Source organism: Lactuca sativa, chromosome 5 (genome assembly GCF_002870075.4).
Source record: "Lactuca sativa cultivar Salinas chromosome 5, Lsat_Salinas_v11, whole genome shotgun sequence".
Taxonomy (NCBI): domain Eukaryota; kingdom Viridiplantae; phylum Streptophyta; class Magnoliopsida; order Asterales; family Asteraceae; genus Lactuca; species Lactuca sativa.
Window position 1 is genome coordinate 222837569 of NC_056627.2, and position 14438 is coordinate 222852006.

The window sequence follows — 14438 nt, forward strand, 5'->3', positions numbered from 1 at the left end:
TTGCTGTTGACCAGAGCACCGCTTTGATTGTTTCCAACTACAACCATTGTCCGGTCATTATTCAGTCTTCTATCTGGCTGTAGACACTCACGAGCAAAATGCCCTGGCTCGTGGCAGTTGAAACACCACATCTTTCCCTTGCTGAACCCAACCTTCTTGTCAGCACTCATACCCCAGTTGTTCTTTCTGGTCTTCTTGGAAAACTGTTTCGCCCTGAAAACTGCCATGGCAATTTGCCATGTGATATCCATCTCTTCTACATCTTCAGGGTGAATCTAATCGAGATCGGCAAATGACAGTTGGGGCGGAAGATCTCTAGCTACAAGTGCATTGTAGCAGTTGACAAGCCCTGTAGCAAGAGCGAGATTTTCATCACCCTCCTTTCCTTTTGAAGAGGAAGCCACATTGGAGGAAGAAGCAGCTTGAGTAGCCACGAACGATTGGTTCTGAGAGAGAAGCATGGCTGATGCAGCAGGAAGAGAAGAAGCCGATGGAGTGGAAAAGGACTGAACCTGAGCTTGCTGAGCAGCAAAGGGCTGACCTACAGAAGAAAAAGTGAGAGATGAAAGAGCATTGTTAGAAGAGATCCCAAGGTTTGTAGCTGAGTATGAATTCACATGGTTTATCTCTCGCTGCTTGTCATCAATATCACATGCCTTGATGACTGCCATCACTTCAGCAAGAGAGAGCCGACTTAGATCCTTAGTCTTCTTTATAACAACTACATTCATGTCCCAAGACTTTGGGAGAGCATTCAGTAGCTTCTTGTTTATCTCAGACTTGGTGTAAAAGATCCCGACTACAGTCATTTCAGTGGTAAGAGATGTGAATCATTGCAGTTGTGCTTCAAGAGTTTCTCCAGGAACATAGTTGAACATGTTGAACCGTTGTCGCAACATATCTTGGCGGCTCTTCTTCATATCTTCATTCCCTTCATAAACCTCGATTAAGGCTTCCCACAAATCCTTAGCAGAAGTGTACTCCCTAAAACCTTGAGCTATGTCTGGAGATAGGGCCATGGTTAAAGTGGCCAAAGCCCTTTCTTGCTCTTTGACCTTCTCAAAGTCATCATCTGTGTAATTTTCAATCTTTTTGTCAACCACCTGCCCTGCAACAGTGGTGGTTATTCTGACAGGGTCTTTTATGACGCTTCTCCAAATTTTGAAGTCCTTCATCTTGATGTACTTCTCAATCCTGTACTTCCATTCAGGGAAACCTTCAGCGGACAACAGTCTTAGAATTCGAGTGGTTGTGCCCATTGCAGAATCCTGCTCGTGGTGGTGTGTTTGACTTTGTGAATCCATTAATATTAAATAAAAATTAAATTATTTGAAAATAAATTAAGTTTCCAGTCAGACACAAGTTCACAGTCAAATAATGGTTTGCGATCGTAAACTATGTTCACGGTCAGAAAAGAGTTTGCGACCATAAAATTTGTTCACGGTCCGAAGTTTACGGTCGTAAGGTGTTTACGGTCTAAGTTCACGGTCCAAGAATCCAAATTTCCGGTTGATAAAAAAACCCTTATTCACGGTTCAAGAACTGACTGGAGTTTGCGGCCGTAATCTAAGTTTACGGTCGTAAGCTATGGCCGTAATCTCCTAGAAACTCGAGAAAAACGCGGTTTTGAATGAAGCTTGAAACCATTTTGCAGCAAACACTAACTTCGGTCGCAAACAGATAAGAACACGGTTAAAAATTCAATTGTAGGATGCCTTGACACTGGTTTTGCTCTGATACCAATTGTAAGGTCCTGAAACAGATCTTACCAGTGATCAAATAGCAAACACAATCAATTAAAAATAAAGAACAAGTAGAATCGAGAATGAACAAGCTTGCACATGCTTTTCTATTAGGAATAACGTCTGGTACAACTTGCGGTTACAACATCCGTGAACTCTGAGGCATCAACAACTGACAAAAGACCTCGCACACCTCTATATATACTGGACTTGGGCCGGCCTTGGGTTTACGGCCGTAAACTCATGTTGGGCCGTAAATTACACACAATCTACCACAAGCTATATATTGACTCAAAAGAACCTATTACATAGAAAACCTAGACCAAACCACTAATTAGACCCTTCAGTTCCCTACGAAAATAAACCCCAGAAGTTCCATTTTGAGGGTCTAGAAGGTGTCAGAGGGCCGTTAAGCCGATATAGAGTGAAGATCTGAAGGATTCGAGAGTTGATTCATGACATGAATCATTCGACTTTCTCTTTTGACCATGATTAACATTCCAATTGTTTCTATTTGTGTTTTTACTTACTGAATTTGGATGTTAAAACATGTTGCTTTCGTTTGGAGTAGATGAAACTCAATTTTATGTGTTGATGTCAGTTATTCTCGATTTTATTAGTTTTTTATTAACAATGTTTGATTGATCGTCACCTATCCTATTAAAGTTATGATTTTTATTGCCTATTGTTGAGTTATGTGTAGTTAAGATGATCAATCTAATTACATTAACTTGAATCTTAATTCGTTTATGATCATTAAACTGTTAAGAGTACAGATTGATCAAATCTTAGGGTTAGGTAATGTTAATCTGCGGCTTTGGCTATGTTAGGGAGCTTAGATATTCAGGCTATGCTTCGATTGATTTTCGTGACCATTGATGAGAAATCACCATATCATATCATCCATAATCTGAATATATTAAATTTGTTATGTGTCCACTAATTACATGATCATTGTGTTAGTTGTTCATTAATTATGAGTACTTGGAAATCCGATCAAGATAACTAGTCGCATTAGAATTCGATAACCAACTAATAGATCTATTCCACTATTATAGAAGTTAACCATGATTTTTAGAAGTAATCCAAACTAAGCTAAAATACATGAAGTGATTCGTTTCCAGTCAGTTTATCCAGTCAGTTTATTTATTACTTCAGATTTAATAATAAAACCCTATTTTTTTCTTCCTTCAATTAAGTATAGCCTATAATCAAATATTCTAATGTTAATTCATTTTTGTTCCCCTTGAGTTCAACACCATTGCTTATCAAAACTATACTATACTCGGTCAGGTTCACTACCTGTAAAATGTGGTTTAGATGTGATAAACTATGAATTATAAATAAAAAACTATTGCATTAAAAATATACATCAATTTTTTGGCGTCGTTGTCGTGGAATGGTTTTCAATTGATTTAGTTTATTTGATTATTCGTTATTTGTTATTGCATTTTTAGTTTTTTTTTTTATAAAATGTGTCACACCCCCAAACCAGAACGGCGGAAACATTCGGGGGCGGAGGACGTCATGTACAGTATCATAACAAATGAATAGTAAAGAAAGTACACACCACCATAATATAAATATATTTGAAAAGTTTACATGATTGTATGTGTTACATGTTTGAATATCAAATACAATATGGTGATCCAAATTATGTTACTAACGCCAGCGTGTTAGTCTTTAAAAGTAGTTGCTACCTGGTTTAGCGTTTTCCTAAGAATACAAGTTATTTCAAAGAAAAGGTGTCAACAACAAAGTTGGTGAGTCCATAAGTAGTGTTTTGAGAAAATGTATGGCATTCGAAAGTTCACGTTTGTTTTCCAGAAAATCCGATATTTTCTTATGAGTGTATGAAATGAGTATGAGTGATTGTTGTATAAATTATATGTATTTGAACCAGGAAAATCCTATATTTTCCTAAAAGTGAAATGCAGTCTCAAATGTCCAAGACCGTAACTTATAAGCAACTATGACATGCTCAAAATAATGATGTATAGTCTTATTATAAAACAAAACTATAAGAAGATTTGTATTTGAATGTGAACAGAACTGTATCTTTTACTTTTCCCGTGAAAACGTAATAACATAATAATTGTCTATCCAGTGAGTTTTTATAACCGTACTATCATAATTTGCCTGTAGCGATGTTCTTCAGACGTCGAAATGAGATGACACTTGTCACCCCGGGGATTGTAGCTAGCAGTCAGGGCGCGGGATCATTAGTCCTGTATAGATCTATACACACTTGTCACGTTCTCCGGACGGGAGATTCTGGTTATAAACAAGACTTCTAGCGGTACCTTAAAAGGTATATTGAAGATGAACGACTCACGAATTCTCAGTTAAGTCACGTATTAGAATGAATATGTTTGTCTCTGAAATAATTACCCTTTTCTACAGTGTTGACAAGGCATAATAATGATTTGTATGTTCTTGCATGTTTACGAATGTTACAATAAAAATGGTTACCCTTGATATGATGCAAACATATAAATAAAACTTTAAATATTCATAATTATGTTTCATCCCGAGAGGGTAAAGTGGTGTAAGATGTTTGCATGTTAACAAAATCCATGTGATAGTTATAAAAACAACATGAAATGTATAACAAAAGATTGTTGTTTTCACACGGGATTAACCGTGTGATTACTTGTATTCCCCCCGTAAAGTGTTCAAAAGCATCTAAAATCAGTTAAAAGCATAGAAATGGGGGTATGAACTCACTTGGTAGTTTGAAGAATGTGAGACAAAGATCGAGTAGAAATTCGACTGGAGAAAGTTGATTTTTCAGGATTCTCGGGAATCTTGGGAGCGCAAAACTTGCTTCAGAACTTGGATATGAAAACCGAGGCTTTGGGATGGCTTCGAGGGGTTAAACGCAGAGCATAAGAACGGGAAAGTGAAGAAGTGAGCAACTAAACCCGGAACTCCCTTGCGTTCTATTTATAGGCCAACTTTTAGGGTCTCACGTCGTGAGTTTCTGGCTAACGTCGTGAGGTTGATCCTTATCCTCTTCCATGGACGAGACGTCTAGTGACGGCTCTGGAACCCATCAGTCACAGGCTCACGTCGTGAGCTTCTGGCTCATGTCGTGAGCTGTCTGACAGGTTCGTTTTTTGTTTCTCGAACTTCAGAAATTCATATCTCTTGCATACGAGCTCTGATTTTTACGTTCTTTATATGCACTCATAGGTGAGATTATGCTCTACAACTCTCATTTAGACTTCATTGGCTAATTTTGACTTTATTTTTAATATTACATTTTTAACAGGCCGGAACAGGAAAAGTCCGTTAGAAATTCATAACTCCTTCATCTGATGTCCGTTTTTGTCAGTCTTTTTACCATTGCACTACTATTGTTGAGATCTTCGATTCTCGTTTAGGTTGTGTCGGCTAAAAGTCACTCGATCTCTATTTCGAGTTTTTAGCTGTCTACTGCTATGATTGAAACTTTGAAAAGTCATAACTTCCTCATACGAAGTCGGATTTGGGCGTTCTTTTTGTGTAAGCTTACAGTTCAATGATATCTATAACTTTCATTTAGACACCTAAGGTTGAAAAGTATTTTGTTGAAATTTCTCTTTTTCTGCTTAATAGTGTTTTACCGGATTTGCTACGGATCTTAAATTGGCCACAACTTCTTCATTATAACTCGGATTTTAGTGTTCTTTATACTTTTTGAAACCTTATTATGGCATCTACCACTTAGTACACTCAACTGAGATTTTTGAACGTTTCAATTTTTAATGTTATTTTTATTAATTCTCAAAGGGATTATCATATTCGACTTTTAGTCATTACATTGACCTGAAATATCGGGTTGTTACAAAATGTCACTTGTCGGGAAGGTTTTTTTTTGTTATGTGCAGGAATTCATGATCATATGCGTTGCTAGGTTTATCTTTTTTCATGCGTTTAAAGATTGCAAACGATTAGGGAATTCTTGACATGTTTAGTCTACTACTTTGGTGATTTATCCAACTCAATCCACGAGACCTAGTATAACAAGACGTATTATGGTGGTTAAGCGGAAGGCTGAACTCTTGCTACTCTTAACTAGTTTGGTCAATTATTTTTTAACTTATTAGTTAATGGTGAAAAGAAATCAAAGGAAATAGCCTAACGGATCTCGAAGGTTTTTGTTTTCACAAACCACTTCTTGCATGCAAGGGATTTAGTCAACAATTGTAGTATGATTTTGATGCAGACGAGTGATCGTGATATCCTTTTTAGTTATTTTGTTTTCCTAATTTATTTATTTTAGTGTGTTTATAGTTTTGTTTTAGTTTGTTTTCCATGTTGATGCTCTTGATGTTTTCGATATTTGTAGAATTATATTGCCCTTCGGATGCTTTCAGTAAGTTTAGTAATTAGGATGAGAGGGTTTGAAGTTGATAATCGAGAGCCACGACTTTTAATAAGTGTGTGATGTAAGTCGAGTTCGTGAAGGATATTTATTAGAATTCTAAGATTGGCAGTTATGACTTCATCGATTCCCATGACGTGGTTGACACTTTCCCACGTCGTGATGAAACTTTTATCCACAATTCTGAAGTCTCATCCCAGATGCCATGAAGTGGTTGACACTTTGCCACATCGTGGGGGAGATTTTCATCGTGAGTGGATATTGTCATACTAGATATCACGATGTGGTCGACACTATCCCACGTCGTGGCCATGCTATTGTTCGCAAGTTGGATTTTTTATCACTCGACGCCATGATGCAGTCGACACTTTCCCACATCCTAGTCATTGTTCATTGCATATTTTGCAATCTTTTGCACCACTTTTCAAAAGTCAACGTTCTTGGTTTTATTTTCTAGCACATTCAAAAGCAGTAGATCCAGTTTTCAGTTTCCGTAAAAATTAAAAGCATCATCATTCCAGTTCATATTTTGAAGCAACCCCTACAATCGATTTCGTTCTCGCGACTAGATACCCAAGGCAAGTTCGTTATTTTTCTCTCTATATTATTTTATGTGCTTTAACTGTTATTATATACAATGAGGGCATTGTATAATTTAAGTGTGGGGTAGGAGGATTGGAAAAAGGACAACAAGCATGCTAGATTTATACATACATACATACATACATACATATATATATATATATATATATATATATATGCTAGATTTAAAAAAAGTGAAACAATAAAGACTTGAAAATGGTCTAAATTCAGAAATCTAGATAATTTTAAAATTTTGTTTTGATATTTGATGTGTGTGAACTCAACTAGTTTTAAACCTACTTTTAATTATAAAATTAACACACAAAAGGCAGTGGACCTATCAATTGTGGTATGGCTAAATAAGTAGGGTGTCGAACTCATTTAATGGAAAATTAAAACTAATAACTAATATTATCTAAAAGACAAGTAATGAAAATAGGGTTTTCTCTAGTTTTACAAGACTAGAAACTTTAGCTAAAACTTAACTAATCAACTAATAGCTGAAAACACGTAAAAACAACTAAAGTCAATGATCAAAAAGGGTTTCTGTTTAGGTTCACCTCATTTACTCCTATGGTTAATTTTTATGTTAATGTAATAGATTAATTGTTATTGGTTACCGATTATGGTGATTAGATTCACATTCGTTATTACCAATCCTTAGAAAATAGATTAATTTAAGCAGTGATCAAGTGATTAAACTAATAAACCTCCTAGTTCAATTATTCAGATTAAATAAGACTTGTAATTAGTTAATTGAATTGGTGATTCAATTAACCTCTTGTTGATGGTGTATCAATCAAGCTCACACATTAATTAACCCATTCTCTAGTTAATCCTAGTTTCATATTCATTATTCCTAGGCATATAGCAATGTGTTCACATAAATTCATATGAGATAAGCAATCAAGAGATGTTCATGCAACTTAATTACTTAGCAATTAATAGAAAATAGTTATGGTTAATGCATAAGGGTCTTTAACAAGCTTAATTTAACAAAATCACCAATTAACAATTAATCAAAAGAGTGTATCAAACCAAAGGAGCAAATTCGTCTTCCCTAAACAGAAACTAACTAATTTAGTTCATGATTTAAGAATATGAAAACCTAAAAACGAATCTAAATAAACCACACATCATTCTATTCAAAGGTAAAGTGGAAAATTAACTAGATTGCCTTATTCTTTCGAGATTAAAGGATTAGGGTTCTTCACACGTTCTTCTGATCTCCAGCAAGTTCCTTAGTCACCAAGTAAGTTCTCTAAAATCCAGAGGGGTCCTTTATTTGGATTTGTGGCTTCTATTTATAGATGTCTCAAAACAGGGGCTACTCATCAAGTAGCCTACCGACTCGTCGAGTCCCTTTGAAGAATCTGTATGCGGCAAAGACTTCACGTATTTCTTCGTGAACCTTCGTATGTACTCGTCGAGCAGTCGTCCCTACTTGCCGAGTAGGTTCAAAATTAAGCATTTTCCTTCCTTCTTCCATTCCCAAGCTTTCGATCGTAACTCCTGCTTCCTTTTGCTTCCGAGCTTTCCTTCTGGACTGAAAATACAATTTGAACATTATTAAGTACCTTTTGTCCATAATATGTAAATAATTAGCTAATGAATGATATAAATCTATACTAAAAATATAGCTAAGTATGCAAATATCAAAATACCCCACACTTGACTTTTGCTTGCCCCCAAGCAAAACTGAATTTTAAACATACTAGCATCACATAAGACAATCCCAATCAAAGCCAGCCATTATGCCAAGACCGCAACGCATGCATTTGTGTCTAATTTTTTTTCCTAAGGACCCCCCCTAATTCTAAATACTCACAATCCTCATAAACACTTGCCCACTTTTTCCGAACAATGCTCATTTTACTCATCCCTCCGAATCCATCCGCAGAAAACCTTCTAACCTCAAGGTATTTTTGGTTGAGCAACCCAAGCACACATAATCTAGAAAATTACAATTTTTTCGATACCAATATGGAGCTATTTGGAATTCTTCACTTCTTTGATAATTTGTCTTTGATATCTTTGAATTCACCACCTTCTTTGATTTTTGGTATCTTTACTTTTTTTTAACTTCTTTAGAATTTTGATCTTTTGATCTTCACTTTGATTGCTCCAAAATTTTTATAAATTTTCTTGTAATTCTCTCTCTTTTTTTTTCACATGTAACTCACTCTTTTTTTTCCACTAAAAACCTACATGCTTAAGCAGGGGCGCTCAACTTCAACCTTTATTGGTTGAAAATAATAATTTTCCTGGATACATTTCAAGTACACAATGCTAAACTTATTGCATCATTCAAACTAAGTGAGGTTGTGTTTTTGTCCCATGATTTCACTAGAATAAAGGAGGCCACAAATGCACTAGAACGTATATAGGCTCAACTAAACATTTGAGTCTTTATAAAATCATCAAGCATAATACTAGCATAGAATCCTAATTGCTTTTTACCAAATTTTGTAAATTAAGTCCTAGCAACTTCATGCAAAAATTTTCAAAATTTAACCTAAAATTAGGATTCTAATCTTACTAATTTAACTAATATAACCAACCCCCTACTCCACACTTAATTTATGCAATGTCCCCATTGCATATTATGCATGATAAAGAACAATAAAATAAAGAAGGAATTGGAACAAACTCTCTTGGGATAGTAGTCGCGAGGTTGATATTCTTCAATTTAGCTCCATCTTTAGCTGACTTTAGACATGGGAACAACTCATCCATGCCTTGGGTGTCAACTCTTGTATGGTACAACTCCAAATATGTAGGAAAATAGTCTTGAAAAATCTTCTGGAAAATAGCTTTGAAAGAATATGAGTAAACCCTTATCAAATATGGTCAAAACCCAAATGTTGATTGTGAAATATCGAGTGACTCGCCGAGTAAAGACGGCTGCTCGGCGAGCGGAAGACTTTTTAGCAGATAAATTGTGACTTTTCAAGAGGACTCGCCGAGCCCAATATATGCACTCGGCGAGTACATTGCTGAATGATAAATTTTATTTCTGCTTTTGAGTCCTTTTCTGCTGTGGTTGGGTATGATGATTTAGTGTCTTCCCTTCATTTTTTCTTTAATAAGCAACACTTTTAAATCCTCTCTTGACAACGGACTCAACCTTAAACTCAAAAATAGCTCATATTCTTCTAGACTCGACCCTTACTCTCGCCTTCACACTTGAAACTCTCGCATGCATCCTAGCCTCAATGTTGTACCAATCCATGGGTAACTCTTCAACCACTGGAATAACCGGTGGGTCTTCCCGGACTTGCTCTCTTCTTTGTCTCACCCTTCTTCACAGTTCCTCCGACACTAATGGTTCATCAGCATTTGGGATATAAATATGCCCCCCACCAAAAGTCCTCAATAATCCTAGCTCTCTTGAATAATGTTGTGCTAAAGGGAGGACTAGGAACCATTGTTAATGCTTGTGCCTCTTGTTGGTCCAAAATACCATAAGTCCTTGCAAGCCTTGTAACAAACATGCCCCCGTTATTCTTTGAAGTGACCCGCTCCTTAATTGCCCCTTCCGCTAAATATTTTTCCATACAATATGGCAAATTGCAAGAGACATTTGGAGTGATAATACTCCACATGTAGAAAATATCTAGAGTGGGGACTTTATCGTCATCCTTTCGCATGTTAATAGAACTTGCGATCAGATGATGTATCAAGCGACGAATCGGGGAACAGATGCTCCCCTCTTTGGGCGGATGAAGGAATGTAAACCCGGTTTGCAATTGTGGTCCACCAAGTTGATGCAACTACTTCTTTAGGTAAGTCTTTATGGCATTGTTCCAAGAAAGATTCAAAAGTCTCAGACATTATCACGTGTTGATCATAAATACCAAGTCTCCATGCAAACTCTGCAATGCTGCACTGACGCAACTCTCCTCCAAGGTAGAATGAAATAACATTTGGGCTGTAGTAGTCATTACCATCCAGAAGGAAATGGTGGCCAAGGACTTCCAACATAACTCTTGATACACGAGTTCTTGAAGCTTGAATAATCGAGTCCACCCGTCACATATTATTGTTACCCCATCAACTTCAACAGATTTGACCAAATAACGGTTCAGCACTTCCTCCAACCCAGCTTGTCCTATCCATGCCCAATCTAGTTCATTAGGAACGTATATCTCCTTGCGCTTCAATGCCTCCAACTTGTTTTTTACACGTGCAAGTGAAGACTTTGAAGTTATTTGAGGAAAATTAAGCCATGGGATGTTCCCATGATTGCCCCCTCTTGAAGTTTGCCCCCTCCTAGACATGTTTCCAACATATCACGAATAGACTCGGCGAGCAGGACGAACTTGGCAAGTCCATACCTGTTTGGTGGAATAAACCAACCAAATGTGTAAATTACTCCAAGGGTTTGGTTCAGTATGTCCCAGGAACATAACCATTCAAGAAATTTTGTCTAAAACGTCCTAATTTAACAACACTCAAAACCTTAAAACCCAAGTTTAGTCAAAATGGAGATTTTGCAGAAATTAAGGGCATAACTTACCAAAGATTGAAACTTTTAACAGATTAAGAGTGAAAAATAGTTACCTTTGAGTTGGATTTGCAAGTGAAAAGGGGAATCAAGATGGAAGCTTGAGAGAGAATCGCTCATCGTGTAGGGATGGTGGTTGGAAGAGTGGCTGCAAATTTTTTACAATTAGGGTAAAACCCCCTTTTACAGAATGTAAAAATAAATATTTTTTCGGGTAAATACGTGGACTCGCTGAGTAGGTACTCCTACTCGCCGAGTAGCAACACGATTTTGCGTGTAATCAGGATTTATTGAATGGGCTCGCCGCGTAAGAGTATGGACTCGACGAGTACAATACTTTGCTTCATAAAAATTATAAAATGCCACCACCCCACACTAGAGCATTGCTTGTCCTCAAGCCATCATCATGAGCACAGAAGAAGAAGATTGATAAAAACAGATCCTAAGAAAAATGAAAATAAAAATGAGAAATGAAGGAAAAAGAAAAGCAAACTCTACAATCGGGTTGCCTCCCGGAAGCGCTTCTTTTTAAAGAGTCTTTAGCTGGACTTCGTTCCGCTCTAAGGTTCTGTAGTGCATCCCAAAAGCAGCCCTTCTTTAAGTCCTTCATCTTTTGGAACTCCTTCTTCATATTTCTTCACTCTATGACCATTAGCCTTGAAAGGAATTCCCTCTCTTGATATAAGCTCAACCGCCCCATGTAGAAAAACTTGCTTTACTATAAATGGACCATCCCATCGTGTCTTCAACTTGCCCGAAAAAAGTTTGAACCTTGAATTGAAGAGTAACCCATTTTGTCCCTCTTTAAAGTCTTTATTACCCTTCAATCTTTTTTCATGCCAATTCTTGGTCTTTTCTTTGTAGATCAAGGAGCTGGTGTAGGCTTGATTCCTAAGCTCTTCCAAGGCATTCATTTGTATTAACCGGTTAGTTCTAAGTTCAGCCAAATCAAAATTGCACACCTTTAATGCCCAATAAGCCTTGTGCTCTATTTCAACCGGTAAGTGGCAATTTTTCCATAGAATAGCCTATATGGTGTAGTACCAATAGGTGTCTTAAAAGTTGTTTGGAAGGCCCAAAGTGCATCATCTAATTTATCCGACCATTCCTTCCGATTTCCTCCAACCAATCTCTCTAAAATTATTTTTAACGCCCTATTTGTTACTTCGGTTTGGCCACTTGTTTGTGGATAATATGATGTTGAGAACCTATGTTGCACCCCATATCTCTTTAATACTTTGGCCAATTAATCATTTGCAAAATGAGTGCCCTGGTCACTAATGAGAGCTTTAGGAACTCCAAATCTTGAGAATAGTTTCTTTAAAAATCGTACCACCACCCGAGCATCATTAGTGGGTAATGCTTGTGCCTCCGCCCACTTAGACACGTAATCAACGGCCACCAAGATATATTTATTCCAATTAGACATGGGAAAGGGTCCCATGAAGTCAATCCCCCACACATCAAATATTTCACACACTTGGATGCTATGTTGGGGCATTTCATTTCAGGATGATATATTCCCCGCTCTTTGGCATGAGTCACACTCCTTGACATATTGAGCATCATCCTTAAAAATTGTAGGCCAATAAAATCCAATATCAAAAATCTGCTTAGCTGTGTAATGTGCTCCATGATGTCCTCCGGCGGGTCCGCTATGGCAGTGTGCCAAAATTTCTTGACTTTCCTTCCCGAATACACATCTTCTTATCATTCCGTCCGCGCAGCATCGGAAAAGGTATGGCTCGTCCCAAAAGTGGTATTTAATTTCCGAAAAGAATTTCTTCTTTTGTCGGTGAGTCAAATCTTTTGGGATATATTTGGTTGCTAAATAATTGGCTATATCCGCAAACCATGGCACTTCTCCCACTATTACCAAGATATACTCATCGAGAAAATCATCCCCAATTTTATCTTCTTCTAACTCCTCCAAAACTCTAGTCTTGATAAGTGATCAGCAGCTACGTTTTCCATCCCCTTTTTATCGCGTATTTCGATATCAAACTCTTGTAGAAGTAGGACCCATCGTATCAATCTGGGCTTCGCATCTTGTTTAGCAAATAGATACTTCAACACAGAGTGATCGGTAAAAACGATTGTCTTGGATAAAACTAAGTATGGACGGAACTTGTCAAAAGCGTATACCACTGCTAACAACTCCTTCTTAGTAGTAGTGTAGTTCTCTTGGTTCAGATTCAATGTCTTGCTTGCGTAGTAGATTGGTTGAAAATGTTTATCAACCCTTTTCCCTAAAACAACACCCACAACATAATCACTAGCATCACACATTAGCTCGAAAGGAAGATTCCAATTTGGTGCTATCATGATAGGAGTAGTGGTTAATATTTCCTTTAGAAAATGAAAGCCTCATGACACTATTTGGAAAAATCAAATGGGGTATCCTTCAAGAGTAATTGAGTCAAGGGACTAGCAATCTTTGAAAAATCTTTAATGAAGCGCCTATAAAATCCCGCATGGCCTAGAAAGCTTCTTACCCCCCTTGACATTTGTTGGAGGTGGTAATTTGGCTATCGTATCATCCTTCGCTCTATCCACCTCTATCCCCATCTTTGAGACATTGTGACCTAACACAATTCCTTCCTTCACCATAAAATGACACTTCTCCCAATTGAGAACAAGGTTGGTCTTCTCACATCTTGCTAGCATTAGATCCAAGTTAGACAAGCAATCTTCAAAAGAGGACCCGAAAACCGAGAAGACATCCATAAAAACGTCCATAAACTTCTCGATCATATCATGAAAGATTGCCATCATGCACCTTTGGAAAGTAGCCAGTGCATTGCATAACCCAAAAGGCATGCGTCTATATGAAAATGTTCCACTCGGGCATGTAAAAGTGGTCTTCTCTTGGTCTTGTGGGTCGATTGGAATTTGAAAGTAACCTGAAAACCCATCGAGAAAACAATAATATAGATGACCGGAAAGCCTCTTGAGCATTTGGTCGATAAATGGCAATGGAAAGTGATCCTTGCATGTGGCCTCATTTTGTTTCCTATAGTCGATGCAAACACGCCACCAGGTTACTGTCCTCGTTGGAATTAACTCGGTATTTTCATTAGCCACTACCGTCATACCTCCTTTCTTTGGAACCACTTGGACCAGACTCACCCATGGGTTATCGGAGATCGAATAAACGATTCCGGCATCTAGTAGTTTCAGCACCTCCTTTTTCACAACTTCTTGCATGTTCGGGTTGAGTCTTCTTTGGTGTTGTACT